Consider the following 16,501-nt stretch of genomic DNA (forward strand, 5'->3'; position numbering starts at 1 on the left):
GCTGCCAAACATTCACCATTCTATGGCTAAAGAAATTCCTCCTTATTTCTGTTCTAAAAGGATGCCCCTCTATTCTGAAGCTGTCTTCCCTGGTCTGGCTGTCTACATAGGAAACAGCCTCTATCTATGGATTGTTGGAATAATGAAATACGTAGTTGTATTCCACTTGAAAAAATTACATACAATCTAAGAAATGAATATGATATATTTTTGAAAATTTGGCTCCCATACTTACAAAAGATAGGATTAAATACATAGGTCCTTTGAAGATAAAATTATAAAGTAATTGGGAAAAGTAAAAATAAATATTAAAATTATTTTGAACTCCATGGAGCATGTGGGGATCCTCCGATATCCAGGCAATCTTTCTCTTCTTTTTTTTCTTTCTTTAGATGAGGATTAAGGGGGGAGGGTTAATATTATTTTTCTCACTATTTTATCATCACATTTATTCTTTGTAATTTTCTAAAATTTAATAAATAAATAAAAATAAAAAAAAATTAAAAAAGGAAACAGCCTCTCCACATTCACTCTATCAAGGCCTTTCACCAGTCGACAGGTTTCAATGAGGTCACCCCTCATTCTTCTGAATTTTAGTGAATACAGGCCCAGAGTCATCAACGCTCTTCATATGACAGGCTATTCAATCCTGGAACAATTTTTGTGAACCTCCTTTGAGCCTTCGGGTTTTAACAAATCATTTCAAAGATATCACGGCCAAAACAGCTCACAAAAACTCCAAGTGAGGACTCACCAGTGCTTTATAAAGTCTCAACATTAGATCCTTGCTTTTATATTGTCGTCCTCTTGAAATGAATGCTAACATTGCACTTACTTTCCTCACCACAGATTCAACGTACAAATTAACCTTTAGGGAACCCTGCACAAGGACTCCCAAGTCCCTTTGCACCCCAGTTTTTTTTATATTTTCTCTCCATTTAGAAAACAGACAACCTTTTCATTTCTTCTTCCAAAGTGCATGAAGAAACATTTCCCGACACTGTTTTCCATCTGCCATTTATTTGCCCATTCTCCTAATTTGTCCAAGTGCTCTGTAGCCTTTCTGATTCCTCAAAACTACCTGCCCCTCCACCTATCTTCATATCAGCTGCAAACTTTGCAACAAAGCCATCAATTCCATCATCCACGAGGAAATCTGCAGATGCTGGAAATTCAAACAACAACACACACAAAATGCTGGTGGAACACAGCAGGCCAGGCAGCATCTATAGGGAGAAGCGCTGTCGACGTTTCGGGCCGAGACCCTTCGTCAGGACACATCATCCAAATCATTGACATATAACATAAAAAGAATCGGTCCCGGCACAGACCCCTGTGGAACACAGCAGGCTACCAGAAGCCAACCAGAAAGGGCTCCCTTTAATCCCACTCTTTGCCTCCTCCCAATCAGCCACAGCTGTATCCATGCTAGAATCTTTCCTGTAATACCACGGACTCATAGCTTGTTAAGCAGCCTCATGTGTGACACATTGTCAAAGGCCTTCTGAAAGTCCCAATACACAATACATTAACTGGCCTATAGTCTCTTTCCCTCTGTTGCTCTCCCTTCTTGAAGAGTGGAGTAATGTTTGCAATTTTCCAGTCTTCTAAAACCATTCCAGAGTCTAGTGATTCTTGAAAGATCATTACTAATGCCTCCACAGTCTCTTCAGTCACCTCTTTCAGAACTCTGGTGTGTACACCATCTGGTCCATATGACTTGCCTACCGTCAGACCTTTCAGTTTACAAAGAACCTTCTCTTTAGTAATGGTAACTGCACATACTTCATGACCCCTGACAGTTGGAACTGCCACCATACAGCACACCTTCCACCACGAAGGCTGAAGCAAAATACTTTGGTTCATCAGCCATTTTGTTGTCCCCCATTATACCTCTCCAGCATTGTTATCCAGCAGTACGACATCCACTCTCACCTCTCATTTACAAAGTTCAAAATAAATTTTTCATTAAAGCATCATATGCAACTCTGAGGTTCATTTTCTTGCAGACATACACAGTAAATCCATAATAGAATGATAACCATCTTTTCATGTCTATGTCATGTTAATGGGAAAATCCTCTATATACTTGACTTCATGGTCTCCTCCCTCCCTGTGCTCAAACTTACACTCATTGGACACGTTCTTAGGTATCTACTGTACCTAAGAAAGTGGTTACTAGGTGTATGTTCCTGCTCATCTGCTGCTGTAGCCCAGCCACTTCAAGGTGCGATGTGCTGTGCACTCTGAGATATATATATGTATATGTATATGTAGATGTATATATATATGTGTGTGAGTGTGTATATGTATATATGTATATATATATATATATATATATATATATATATATATATATATGTATATGTATATATGTGTGTGTGTGTATATATATATATATATATATATATATATATTTATTCATCTGCAAACTACTGTTGTAAAACGTGGCACTTGAGTTACTGTCCCCTTCCTATCAGCTTGAATTGGAGTGACCATTCTCCTTTGAACTCTCTCATTAACAAAGAGTTTTCGCTCACGGACCTGCTGCTCACTGGACTTTTTTTTTGTTTTTCACACCATTTTCTGTAAACTCTAGAGACTGTTGTGTGTGAAAATGCTAGATCAGCAGTTTTTGAGATACTCATAGTGTCCCATCTGGACCAACAACCATTCTGCAGTCAAAGTCACATCCATCACATTTCTTCCCCATTCTGATGCTTGATCTGAAAAACAACAATCTTAACCATATCTGCACGTTTTTTATGCAATTGAGTTGCTGCCATGTGATTTGTTGATTAGATCTTTGCATTAATAATCTGGTTTATAGATGTACCTAAAAAAGTGACTACTGACTATTTTTGGATTCTTTATTTATTTCCATTTCACATGACTATTGATTTTTATCTACCTTTTGCCTTTGACCAGCTAAACGTTGGAGATCCTTTCTCAAATCCTCCCCGTCATCTGAAGATTCCCCTTAAAATGCGCCTCTTGAACAAGTTGCAGGATCATCCACGTTAGCGACACAGGGGTCTGCAGATACCAGAACGTGGATCGAGAACCCAGTTGCTGGAGGAACCTTGGTGTTTCAGGCTGAGACCCTGCATCCATCTCAGTACTTGTACTTGCCTTTGTACCAGTTTCCACATCTTTATACATTTGTGAATTGTCTCATGATCATTTCTGACATTTCCGTCATTAAAGGTTATAATTGTCCGCAAACTCGGTCTGCTGACTGCATCCTGACATGCACCGAGTCCCGTTCCTCATCTAGGCGTACTCACTGAGAAAGTACTTAACGGTAAGATGCCCTTCAGCTCAACTCTAACCAAGACACTCGCTGAAGCTCGTGTCATTTGACCCATATGCACTTAGGCTTTCCTACCCAGCTCCCTGCTCACATATCTTTTAAATGTTGTTATTGTACCTGCCTCAACCAATTTCCCTGGCAGTTCATTCCATTTATGCACCATGCTCTGTGTGGGGGAAAAAATAATTTCCTATTAAACCTTTCTCCTCTCACATTAAACTCCTGCCCCCTCGTTTATGATTCGCCAGCCCTTGGAAAATATTCTTGTTCATTGATTGCTGTGCTTGCTCTCAGTCTGCAACCCCCATAACTGTAAAATTGTCATCGATATATATTCATAGAACAGTATAGAAGAGTATGGGTCCTTCAACCCATGACACTATATTGTTATTTACAAATATTCCCCACTTTCAATCCAACTCTTCCCTGCTATACAGCCCATAACCCTCCATTATTCTTACACCCACGTACCTATCTAAGAGTCTTTTAATTTTTTTTAATTGTATCAGCATTTGACCCCCCAGCTCCACCAGTGCATTCCAGTCATCTACGATTCTCTATGTAAAAGATCTATCTCTGACGCCTCCCCTAAAGTTTCCTCTGCGCACCTTCAATGGATGTCCTCTGATATCAGCCATTGTTGCCCTGGGAAAAGATACTAGCTGTCTACTCTGTGCCTCTCACAGTCATAGGTTTTTGAACACCACAAGCCAGGAGAATTCTGAACAAAATCAGGAACTTGAGGTACAGGGCCAACCATGACCTTGTTGAATGACACATCAGCATTGAGGGCTCTTGAGACTTTCCACTGCAATTACCGCACAATAGAATCATTGAATTATAGAAAAGTCATGGAATAGGCTATTTTGCCCTTCATGTCTTCACTGGCTCCATGTCAGAGCAAACTCATAGCTGCACAATCATTTCCACGGCACGTATTTATAAAATTCCTTCTTTAAGACCACAATAGAAACTGCCTTCACCACAATTTTAGGCGGTATTTTCAATTCCAACCACTTGCTGTGTAAAAAACATTTTTCCTCATGTCACTCTTCACCCTCTTCCCCTTTTCCGTCTTTGAACTCTAGTCCTCAGGCTCTCCCCTGTTGTGTACAGCCTACTGTTCACATTTAATCAAAGCTCTCCTCATCTTCCTGAGCCTTCTGCCCCACAATCTGAACCATCTGAGATGCAGTTTTCTCTTCATAGATACTGTACACACAAGTTAAGAGAAGGATTTGTCTACTGAACTCCTGTTAAGGTTGTGAATCAGAATCGGTATCAGGTTTATTATCACAGACATGTGTCATGAAATTTGGTGTTTTGCACAGCAGTACAGTGCAATATATTGAAAAATTACTATAATTTACAATAAGAAATATACACTCAATAGCCACTATATTAAGTACAGGAAGTACCTAGTAAAGTAACTACTGGGAGTATGTTTAGTCTTCTTCTACTGTAGCCCATCCACTTCAAGGCTTGACCTGTTGTATGCTCAGATAAGCTCTTCTGTACACTACTGTTGTAATGTGCATAATTATTAAAGTTACTGTCACCTTCCTATCAGCTTGAACTAGTCTGGACATCCTCCTCCGACCTCTCTCATTTTTAACACCATTCTCCGTAAACCCTAGAGACTGTTGTGCACGGAGATCTCAGGAGATCATCAAGACGAAGTACACTGCAGATGCTGGGGTCCAATCAACACATACAGCAGCAGGAGGAAATCAGCAGGTCGGGCTGCATCCGTGGAAACGAACAGTCAATGTCTCGGGCCAAGACCCTTCATCAGGACTGAAGAGGGAGGGGGCAGTGGCCCTAAAAAGAAGGTGGGAAGGAGAAGGCTGGAAGGTGCCAGGTGAAAAACCAATCAGAGGAAAGACCACCTTCTTTATAGGGCCCCTGCCCCCTCCTTCTTCAGTCCGGACGAAGGGTCTCAGCCCGAAACATTGACTGTTCGTTTCCACGGATGCTGCCTGACCTGCTGAGTTCCTCAGGAGATCATCAGTTACTCAAACCACCCCGTCTGGCACCAACACTCATTTCATAGCCAAAGCAACTTGGATCACATTTCTTCCCCATTCTGATGTTTGGTCTTAACAACTGAACCCCTTGACCATGTCTGCATGCTTACATGCACTGAGTTGCTGCCACATGATTGGCTCATTAGATAAATGCATAAAACAAGTAGGTGCACAGGTATACATAATAAAGTGGCCACTGGTTGTATTAAAAAAAAAAGTGCAAAAAGAGAGCAAGATAGTGACGTCGTGTTCATGGGTTCATTGTCTGTTCAGAAATCAGATGGCGGAAGGGAAGAAGCTGCTCCTAAAATGTTCAGTGTATGTCTTCATCCTCCTGTACCTCTTTGCTGATGTTAGCAATGAGAAGAGAGCATATCATGGATGGTGAGGGCAGGCTCTCTCAATGAGGGATGCCGCCTTTTGAAGGCATCATGTCCTCAATGACAATCTCAACTCCATATTCACAGCTATGCACCTGAAAGGTGTTAACCTTTCACTCCCTTGCTTTTCGAGAATTTATCTTTTATCTTAAAAACATTCAAAGTCCCTGTTTGAATTCTCTTTCTCAATGGGCATCACAAAGAGGCACAATACTCCGAGAGAAAGAACAGCATTTTCCTCTATTTCTGTTTTAACTGGGCAATTGGTTAATTTTGAACAGTGACCTCCAGTTCTAGATACTCACTCAGAGGAAAGGTATTCTCCACATCCATTTCATCAAGCTCACTTCAGAGCTCAAATTATTTAATCCTCCTTTCACATTTCTCAGTTTTCTCTTCTCCCAATTTTCCCTGATCATTTCTGAACTGGCCTCTGCACTTCATAGATCTGCATTTGAAATTCCCACCATTATTCTACCAACAAACATACCCCGTTTTCATTGCTACCATCGGTGAGGAAGTACAGGAGCCTGAAGACACATACACAATGATTCAGGAATAGCTTCTTCTCCTCTCCCAGCAGATTTCTGAATGGACTTTGGACCCATGAACACTGTCTCACTACGTCTTACCTTCTTACCAGTGAGTACTGTATATATATGGTTTACTGTAATTTACAGTTTTATTATGTATTGCAATGTACTTCTGATACAAAGCATCAAATTTCATGACATATGCTAATGATATTAAACCTGATTCTGATTCTGCAGGTGCTGGAAATCCAGAACAACACACACAAAATGCTGGAGGAACTTAGCAGATCAGGCAGCATCCACTGAGAGGAATAAACAGTCGACATTTCAGGCTGAGACCCTTCATCAGGACTCCATTTGTGTTTCTGTTTTTCTCTGCACAGATACTATCAGACTTTGCAAGTTTCAAAACTCTTCTGATTTTATTTCAAATATCCAGTATCAGCTGTTTTTCATACAATTCCAATACTTAAATAGGTACAGTCAGATACACACTGAAATAGTTAAAGCGAGAAAGGATATAGTCCCCTTGTGGGCAAACAGAATCAGAACATAAGAATTTAAGATATAGGAGCAGGAGTTACCCATCTGGCTTATCAAGCCTGCTCTGCCATTCAATAAGACCGTGGCTGACCTGCTCATGCACTCAATTTCAACTACCTTCCTTTTCCCCATAACTTTTAATTCCTCCGCTATGCAAGGATCTAAATAACTGTATTAAATATATTTAATGGAGGTAGCCCTCCACTGCTACCCTGGGCAGAGAATTCTACAGATTCGCTACTCTCCTCATCTCCACCCCAAATCTCCATCCTAAATCTATCCCCCTCCTCTCCATCCTAAATCTATTCCCCCAAGTCTTCAAGCTACAAGCCATAGCTCTAGTGGCACCTATCTTTCTTGCCCCAATTATCACTTCCAAAATGTTATGTTTCAATAATATCCTTTCCCCTGTAGATGGGCAAAAGGGCTGGCCTTGAGCATGTTGGGCTGAAGGTCCCATTTCTGTGCAGTACGACTTTATTGGTTTATGACCACTCCTTCAACATCTGGCCGGTTTAGATGTTATATATTCTCTCCATATTTCTCCGGGCATTGTGTTCTTCAAAGGTTAAAACAACTTGCCTATTGATTGTAGGTGAGCATCTACTAACCAATGGCAGTGGTCTAAATCCAGATTGTACAATCCAGAATATTCCTAACCCAGTGGTGATCAGTTCCACCATATATAGCCACTCTTAGTTAATTATCACCAGTCAGAAAGGGTCTTTCCTAATTGCCTGCAGAGGTTATTTCATTCTGATGATGGTTTGAAGTGGAGAGGGTGAGCATTTTCAAGTCCCTGGGTGTCAGGATCTCTGCGTACCTATCCTAGGCCCAACATATCAATGCAGTTACAAAGAAGGCACAGCACCAGCTACAATTCATTCGGAGTCTGAGAGCATTCAAACTGGCTGCATCACCACCCGGTATGGGAGTTGCACTTCACAGGATCAAAATAAGCTGCAGAAAGATGTTAACTCAGTCAGCTCCATCACAGGCACCAGCATGCTGGACATCTTCAAGGAGCGATGCCTCAAAAAGACAGAATCCATCATTAAAGACCCCCATCACTCAGGACATGCCCTGTCCTCATTGCCACCATCAGGGAGCGGGAAGGCTCCCAATCAATGATTCAGGTACACCACCTTCCTCCCGCCTTACAATTTCTAAATGGATATTGAACCCATGAACACTACCTCACTACTTTCCTTTTGCACCACTTATTTATATACTTACTGTAATTCACAGGTTCAAATCCTGCCATGGAAAAGATTAAAAGTAATTTAATAAATCTGGGATATCTAAATAAAGTTATCTCAGTAATATAAAAGTACAGGATGGTTATACAAATTCATCTGATTTATTGAGCAGAATCAGACTGCCACATGCTGTGAAATTTGTTATTTTGCAACAGCAGTACAGTGAAATATATATGATAGACTATAAATTACATACAATTACTACAGTATATGCAAAAGTCTTGGGCACTCTGGCTTTATGCATGTGCCTAATACTTTTGTTTAGTTCTCTTGGTACAATAGCACAGACAGTCACAAAATATTAGCAAAAGTCCCCAAGTGTCACAGCCTGAGAACAATGGTGCAAGGATGGTGCCAAAAGCAGCAATATCCACCTCCAGCAAAAAAAAAACAGAGCAACTCCAGGCACCAATGCAGCACTTAAAAAAAAACACATAAGAGTATTTAATACTGAGCTCCCATTCCTCAGCTGTAAATTACACAAGTGTACAATGTTTTCGATATAATCATAACCAAATTGCTGGTTTATTTACACAAACACAGCAGAGTTAGGTTAGAGTTAGGACATATGCTTAACTCACCCATGTTTTTCCAGTGAAGCCTGAACAACCTTCCTTTCATACATTATGGCTTTGATATGAAGCATTAGCATAGTATGTAAGTGCATTAATGCTGAATTAAGCACATGCGGTGAAGGTGAAGTTGTCACCCCGATCTGTAGAAAAGATCCCACAAAGAGTCGTGTGATAAGGACCAGATTAAAATCTGGTGATATCTGGGAAAATATTTCTAACTTATCTGAACTTGTCCAAGGGTATGCTACGTCTCTATAGTACCACAAGAGCAGAAGACATAGGACCAGAATTAGGCCATTTGCCCCATCGAGTCTGCTCCACCAATCTACCATTGCTGATCATTAACCCTCTTTCCCCCATAGTCTTTTGATGCTGACTAATTAATAACCGATCAACATCCACTCTAAATATACTCAATGCTTTGGCCTCTACAGCTATCCATGGCAATAAATTCCACAGATTCACTTCCCTCTGGCTAAAAAAAAAAAATCCTGCTCATATCTGTTCTAAATGGACATCCCTCTATCCTGAGGCTGTGCCCTCTGGTCCTCGACTCCCCCCACTATAGAGAACATACTTTCCACATTTACTTTATCTAGGCTTTTTAGTATTTGATAGAATATTACAGTTCAAAGTAAATTTATTATCGAAATACATATGTTATTATATACAACCCTGAGATTCACTTTGCTGCAGGCATACTCAATAAATATATAGAATAACAATCATTATGGATTCAATGAAAGACTGTCCATTTAGGCTGTTCAAAAACTAGAGCGTGCAAAAGACAATAAATTGTGTAAACACAAAATGTAAGAAATAATAATATTACTAAATAAGCAATATATATTGAGAACATGAGATGAAGAGTCTTTGAAAGAGAGCGCATTGGTGTTGCGAACATTTCAATATTGGGGCCAGTGAGGTTACCCGTCTGGTTCAAGAGCCAGATGGTTGAGGGATAATAACAGTTTCTAAGCCTGGTGGTGAGGGTCCTGAGGCTTCTGTACCTTAGACCACAAAACATAGGAGCAGAATTAGGCCATTATGCCCATCAAGTCCACTCCTCCATTTCATCATGGCTGATCCCAGATCCCATTCAACCCCATACAACTGCCCTCTCACCATATCCCTTGATGCCCCGACCAGTCAAGAATCTATCAACTTGCGCTTTAATATACCCACAGACTTGGCCTCCACGACAGTCAGTAACAGAGCATTCCACAGATTCACCACACCTCAGCTAAAAAAAAAAATTCCTCCTAACTTCTGTTCTAAAAGGTCACCCCTCAATTTTGAGTCTGTGGACTCTAGCTCTGAATACCCTCACCAGAGGAAATACCCTCTCCACATCCACCTTATCTAGTCCTTTCAACATTTGGTGAGTTTCAATGAGATCCCCCCACATTCTTCTAAATTCCAATGAGTACAAGCCCAAAGCTGACAAACGTTTCTCATATGTTAACCCCTTCCTTCCCAGAATCAACATCGAGAACCTCCTCTGGACTGTCTCCAATGATAACACATCCTTTCTGAGATACTGGTCCCAAAACTGTTGACAATACTTCTAATGCAGCCTCACAATTGTCTTATAAAGCCTTAGCATTATCTCCTTGCTTTTTATAATTGTGTTGGCGTGTGACCAAGTGGTTAAGGCGTTGGTCTAGTGATCTGAAGGTCGCTAGTTCAAGCCTCAGCTAAGGCAGCGTGTTGTGTCCTTGAGCAAGGCACTTAACCACACATTGCTTTGCGACGACACTGGTGCCAAGCTGTATCGGCCCTTGCCCTTCCTTTGGACAACATCGGTGGCGTGGACAGGGGAGACTTGCATCATGGGCAACTGCCATGCTCCCATACAACCCTGCCCAGGCCTGCACCCTGGAAACTTTCCAAGGTGCTAATCCACACTCTCGCGAGACTAACAGATGCCTATTAAATCCTATTCACCCTGAAATAAATGCCAACATTGCATTACCACAGACTCAACCTGTAAACTAAATCGCAAATTGCAAATGTCACTCCACTCTTTAAGAAGGGAGGAAGGCAGAAGAAAGGAAATTATAGGTCTGTGAGAGTGTTGGAGTCTATTATTAAGGGTGATGTTTTGGGAAGCTGCAGCTTGCTGCCCTTATACATCAAGCTGGGTTACATAGCCTGGGAATCTTGCACAAGGATGCCCAAGTCCCTTTACACCTCTGATGTTTGAATCTTCTCCCCATTTAGACAATAGTTTCTACTATTGTACCTTTAAATGCATTATCATACATTTCCCAACACTGTATTCCATCCTGACACTTTCTTTGCCCATTTTCCCAATTTGTCCAAGTCCAGCAGCAATCGCGTTGCTTCCTCAGCACAAACTACCCCTCCTCCTATTTTCGTATCATCCACAAACTTTGCCACAGAGCCATCAATTCCACTTTCTAAATCATTGACAAACAATGTGAAAAGTAGCGGTCCCAATACTGACCCAAGGAACATCATTAGTCAGTTGCAGCCAACCAGAAAAGGCCTCTTTTATTCCCACTCGCTGCCTCCTGCCTGTCACTATTCCTCAATACATGCCAGTATATTTCCTGCAACATCATAAGATTTTATCTTCTTAAGCAGTCTCAGGTGAGGCACCTTATCAAAATGCCTTCTGAAAATCTAAGTAAATGGCCTCCGCTGTTTTCCTTTGCCCACCCTGTTTATTACTTCCTCAAAGAATTCCAACGTATCTGTCAGGCAAGATTCCTCTTTACAAAAACCATGCTGACTTTGAGTTATTTTGTCATTATTCTCCAAGTACCCCAAAACATCACCCTTAATAATAGACTCCAACACTCTCACAGACACTGGCTGGCCTGTAATTTCCTTTCTTCTGCCTTCCTCCCTTCTGGAGTGGAGTGACATTTGAAATTTTCCATTCCTCCAGGACCGTGCCAAAAGTGAGTGATTCTTGAAAGATCATGACTAATGCATCCGTTATCTCTTCAGCAACCTCGCTCAGGACTCTAGGATGTAGCCCATCTGCTCCAGGTGACTTATCCACCTGAAGACCTTTGAATTTGCCTGGCACTTTTTCCTTTGTAAAAGCACTCACTGCTGCTCCCTCATACTCACAGACGTCTGGCATCCAGTCTTCCACAGTAAAGACTGAAGCAAAGTATTTATTAAGTTCATCTTCCATTCCCATTACTACCTCACCAACATCATTTTCTAGTGGTCCGATAATAACTCTCACCTCCCTTTTACTCTTTATATAACTGAAAAACTTTTAGTATTCTGCTGTGTATCATCTGCGAGCTTGCTCTCATATTTAAACTTTTCCCTTCTTAGTTGCCTTTTTTCTTGGATTTTAAAAACTTCCCAACCATCCAACTTCCCACTCACTTTTGCTACCTGGTATGCCTTTTCCTTGGGTTTGAAGCAGTCCTGATCAGCCACTCTTGCCTAGCCCTGCCATTTGAGAACAACTTCTTCTGTGGGATGTATGTGCCTTGTGAACTATTCCCAGAAACCTCAGCCACCTCTGTTCTGCCCTCATCACCACCTGTATCCACCTCACCCTTCAAATCCACCTGGGCAAACTCCTTTCTCATGTATCTGTAATTCCCGTTATTCCATTGTGATACTGATACATGTAACTTACCCTGCTTCTTCCTGAAGTCTTGGTTTAGTGCTAATAAATTTTAAAATATCTGTCTCCCACTGTGTCATAATTCCTCAGTATTGGATTGATGCACCTGCTTTCTGGAGCCAAAAATGAACCCCTGGACTTGCCTTTCAGAGGTTAAAATGCTGCTGACTAAGCCAGTGCCAAGCACAAATAACTGGTCGTATTTTTTTTTCCACACTACGCTAGCACTGAACCAAGATAGAAGTCGAGCTCACAGCCAGTCAATAATACAGCTGCGAGACTCGTGAGACCACATCACTTTGTTCTTCTCGCTGTACCCCACTGTTCAAAAGAAAGAATTTCTATTCAACTGCGGAAACCCCTTGCTTTGGCCGAAATCAGAATTGTGCAGAGGAGGCGACACATCAGACAGGGCCACACCTGTCTGGTGGTGTTGTTCAAATCTGGCGCCGGATTAAACCCCAAATGCACCTGCTAGTCGACGTTGTACAGTGCGGTGTGACTTGAACCCATGCACACATAACCACACACGAACAACTTGCTTCGATGCGCTGTAACCAATGTCAACAGCGGCGGGAAACTGCAGCTTGCTCCCCTCAGACATCAAGCTGGGTTACGTAGCCTGGGAAAGCATCGCATTCTGTGACCACCCCCCCCCCCCACCCCAAAGTTACTCAAGCCCGGGATAGAAAGGGTAACTTTGGACAAGGTCCTGTGGCAATCGGAATCCAGTGCCTATCCAGACAGGGATCGAGGAGATGAGACAATTGCAACAGTAATTACGACAGTCACAGGATGACTGAACTTCATTACAACACAACGCAGTGCAGACTCTTCGGCCCACGATGATGTGCTGACCTTCAATCTAGCCCTTCTGTCTTGCATAGCCTTCAATTCTCAGAGCCATGCGCTGTCCCGAGTTTTTAAAATGTCGCTAATGTACGGTAATTCCTCTACCACCACCCCCGTTAGTGCGTTCCACTCACTCACCACTCTCTGTACCAAAAAAAACCGTACCTCTGACATTCTCCCTGTTTCCTCAAATCACCTTTAAAAATTCTGGCTATATTAGCCAATTTCGCCCTGAGAATAAAATGCTCCGACTGTCCACGTGATCGCCTGGCCGGCGGCCTGAGCTATTGCAGAAGGTGTCAAAGCTAGGGCAAGCTTCTCGCTCTCTGCATTGGTCACCCTTAAAATCTTGCAGCCTCCGCGACGCTAGCAGAGGCACAAACCTTAAACGAAAAGTAGCGGCTGGCGGATCAGATTGCATGATGTAGTAAAAGCACGCGTGCTCATGGAATGACAGTGCGGGGAGTTTACCGCCGGGAGGAAGGGGGCCCGAGAGCACCAGCAAACTGAAGCGTTTGGGAAGAAGTAGTGACTGTATCTGTTGAGGGTTAGTGTTTAACCCCCAGTACACTACTCCAAAAAAAAAATCATTTTCCTTACCATGTCAGGAAAAGGAAAAATAAGTATCTTCAGCTATGACATTATATTGCATATTCAGGACAATGCAATACCGTACAGTAGCTGCAGGGCTTTCTGGCGCCTGCAATAATCGTGTCAGGGATCAATTGCTGCAAGGAGTTTTCACGTTCTCGCCCGTGACTGCGTGGGTTTCCACCAGATGCTCTTGTTTCCTCTCACAATCCAAAGACATACAGGATAGGGGTAGCGAATCGTGGGCATGTTCTGTTGGCGCCAGAAAAGTGCGCCGCCCAGCGCAATCCTCGCTGGCTTTATTCAACGCAAACAACGCATTTCACCATGTGGTTCAACATGCCTGTGACCAATAAAGCCGATCTTATCAAATATAGAACAGAAAATTAAAAAAATATATATTTTAATGCTACACGATATAGCTGATTTAATATGACTGCTGGTTGCTTGCCGTCTAGAAACTCTTGGTGTCACTTCTCCTTCAGTTACCAGCAGAATGTAACTGAACCAGTTTCCACAGTGCTAGTGTTGAGCTTAGCATGCAATTGCTCATAGAAACTTCCAAACCAAAAGAAACGCTGTTTATAAAAGAAAGACAGCAGCTATTCAGAGTTCCTTAGTACCGTACTCTTACAATACATTAATTAGATTCACATTCTATCCTGCAATATATTCTATAACTCATTGAAGATCTAATTAGAAGTAGCAGATGCTATTCTAATTGATCGCCGCAAAAAAAAAGAAAAACAAACATAAAATAAGTTTACTTTAAAAAAGTCAGATACATTATAAGCTGGCTATTAAGCCTGCCAATTATATAAAACAGAATATTCATTTTGATGAAACAAAGGGTTAAATGTTTGATTGTATTTTGCTAAGGGCGTGCAAGTGCCGAAGGGGGCTTGCACTTGTACAGAACCAATGCCCCAAAACACTACACGGGGGCTTTATCATCCACACAAGTAGATAATCAAAAAGATAGTTTCCAAGGAATGATTTGAAAGGGGAGGGGGCGCATTGAAAGCAGATGCAAAAAGCTTCGGTAGCGTAATGAAAAGTAAGGCAGCCTAGAGGACTCACCTGTAACGTGTTAAATTGGTTGGCATACACTGTATGGTTGCGTGATCTGTTTGAAAACATTTTCATGTACCTGTGAGGAAATGACGTTCAAAAGGAAGCCTTTGGTTTCCTTGTCAAACATTTTCAGATCACAATCGGAAGGACACTGGATAACCTGTCATGCATATTTCAGGTCAGCATATTTTACTGAAAGATAACATCTGCACAGTTCGCCTTGTACAATGGCCTGCTTTAATTCAGATTGCAGAGCATTTAAAAAATATTAAAATGCATCATCACCACAAGGGAAACATACCTTCAGTCAATTTTTTGGCCATCGTCTTAAAAGCTTCCCGCTAACTGAGACACACAAAATAAATTGGTAATGACACAGTTCTCCAACAGGAAGTTCTTACCTCAGAACTGAAATTCACTCCCTTCCTCTCTGTTAGCTCAAACCGCATAAAAGACACACCCTTTTGTGGCTAGTTAGATGTTAGAACAACTTGTTTCATCATTTCGCTATTTCTTTATGTTCTTTTTGCTCTGGTTTCATCCTTGCTCCAATCGCTCCGTCGCTTTCTTCAGCTCTGAGACCAATTCCGTAATCTGCTGAAAACAGTATCACAGCGTGCTTCCCTTTACTCTGTCAACACATAGGTTGGATCCTATTGGTCTTTTGGTTTGAAATCACTGCTCCCATTGGCCTCAACATCCATTGAACTTCTCATAACTTGTCGCTGATTGGACTGTCATCCCAAAACCCCTGGTCTCAAGGTCCAAGCAACACACACAAAATGCTGGAGGAACTCAGCAGGCCAGGCAGCATCTATGGAAAAGAGTACAGTCGACGTTTCGCGCCAAAACCCTTCAGCCGGACTAGAGAAAGAAAAGATGGGGAGTGGGGTTAAAAGGGGGGGGGGGGTGGAAGAAGAGAAACTCAAGGTGATAGGTGAAACCGAAAGGGAGAGAGGTCCAATTCCCTCTGTCCAGACTGCTTCAATCTGAAGCCTCAACTCTCATTGCTCTAAATTCTTAAAAATTCCCCTCGTCCGGGAGGTTCTGACGAAAACGAAATGGTAGCATGGGGTGTCTGGGGAGGGGTAGCACCTCTGGTGGTGGGGGGTGCTGCCGTTCCCTTTTTCAGGGCAGCTCATCCACCTTTGGTCCCCACCTGGCGCTCAGCTCTCACCTGTGGCTCCAAGGAGCTGCAGCACTCACAGCGGCCACACCCCGGTAAACCGTCTCGGCAGACGAGCCAAACCGGGTGAGGGTAGCCGACGGGTCATCGACCCTGAATGAAGCAGGGGATATGCCTGCCCCAGAGTGTGAAGTCTGGCGGATGGAGCGGAGGAGACCGATTATTGGTCCAACGGTCAAGAAGGCAGGCCAGCAGGCGTTGGTGGAGCGCTAAGAGCACGACAAGGCACTTAGACATCCTGGTCATCCACTGCAAGAGGTGGTGATCTCTTTAAAATCACCTGGCAGAAGGCAAAGGCAAACCACTGCTGTAACTTGCCGAATACATGATATCCCAATATGTCAGAGCAGCGTGGAGGAAAACCGTCTGCCAACTGGAATTTTCAGATGCGACCTGAAGCGAGCGAGTGTAGTAGTTAGTGGATCCCAACCTGTTTTTTTTTTTGCTACGGAGATTTACCATTAACCAAAAGGTCCGTGTGGACCCCAGACTGGGAACCCCTAACTGTTAGCTTCGCAATACAGCGTCAGGGATGCGAGTTCAATT

At 42.4% G+C, this 16,501-nt stretch overlaps 1 protein-coding gene across 4 annotated transcripts in view; it reads right to left on the reverse strand.

The window, feature by feature from the left end:
• The window catches only part of LOC140727029 (P2Y purinoceptor 8-like), a 49,138-nt gene extending 33,807 nt beyond the window's left edge, over positions 1 to 15,331 (reverse strand). The window contains exon 1 of one of the 4 annotated variants that reach the window (XM_073044196.1): positions 15,171 to 15,331. The gene's annotated coding sequence lies outside the window, so the exon portion shown is untranslated. The other 3 variants (XM_073044195.1, XM_073044197.1, XM_073044198.1) reach the window with 3 other exon arrangements.
• Between the last annotated feature and the right edge of the window lie 1,170 nt (positions 15,332 to 16,501).

Source organism: Hemitrygon akajei, chromosome 4 (genome assembly GCF_048418815.1).
Source record: "Hemitrygon akajei chromosome 4, sHemAka1.3, whole genome shotgun sequence".
Classification (NCBI taxonomy): Eukaryota; Metazoa; Chordata; class Chondrichthyes; order Myliobatiformes; family Dasyatidae; genus Hemitrygon; species Hemitrygon akajei.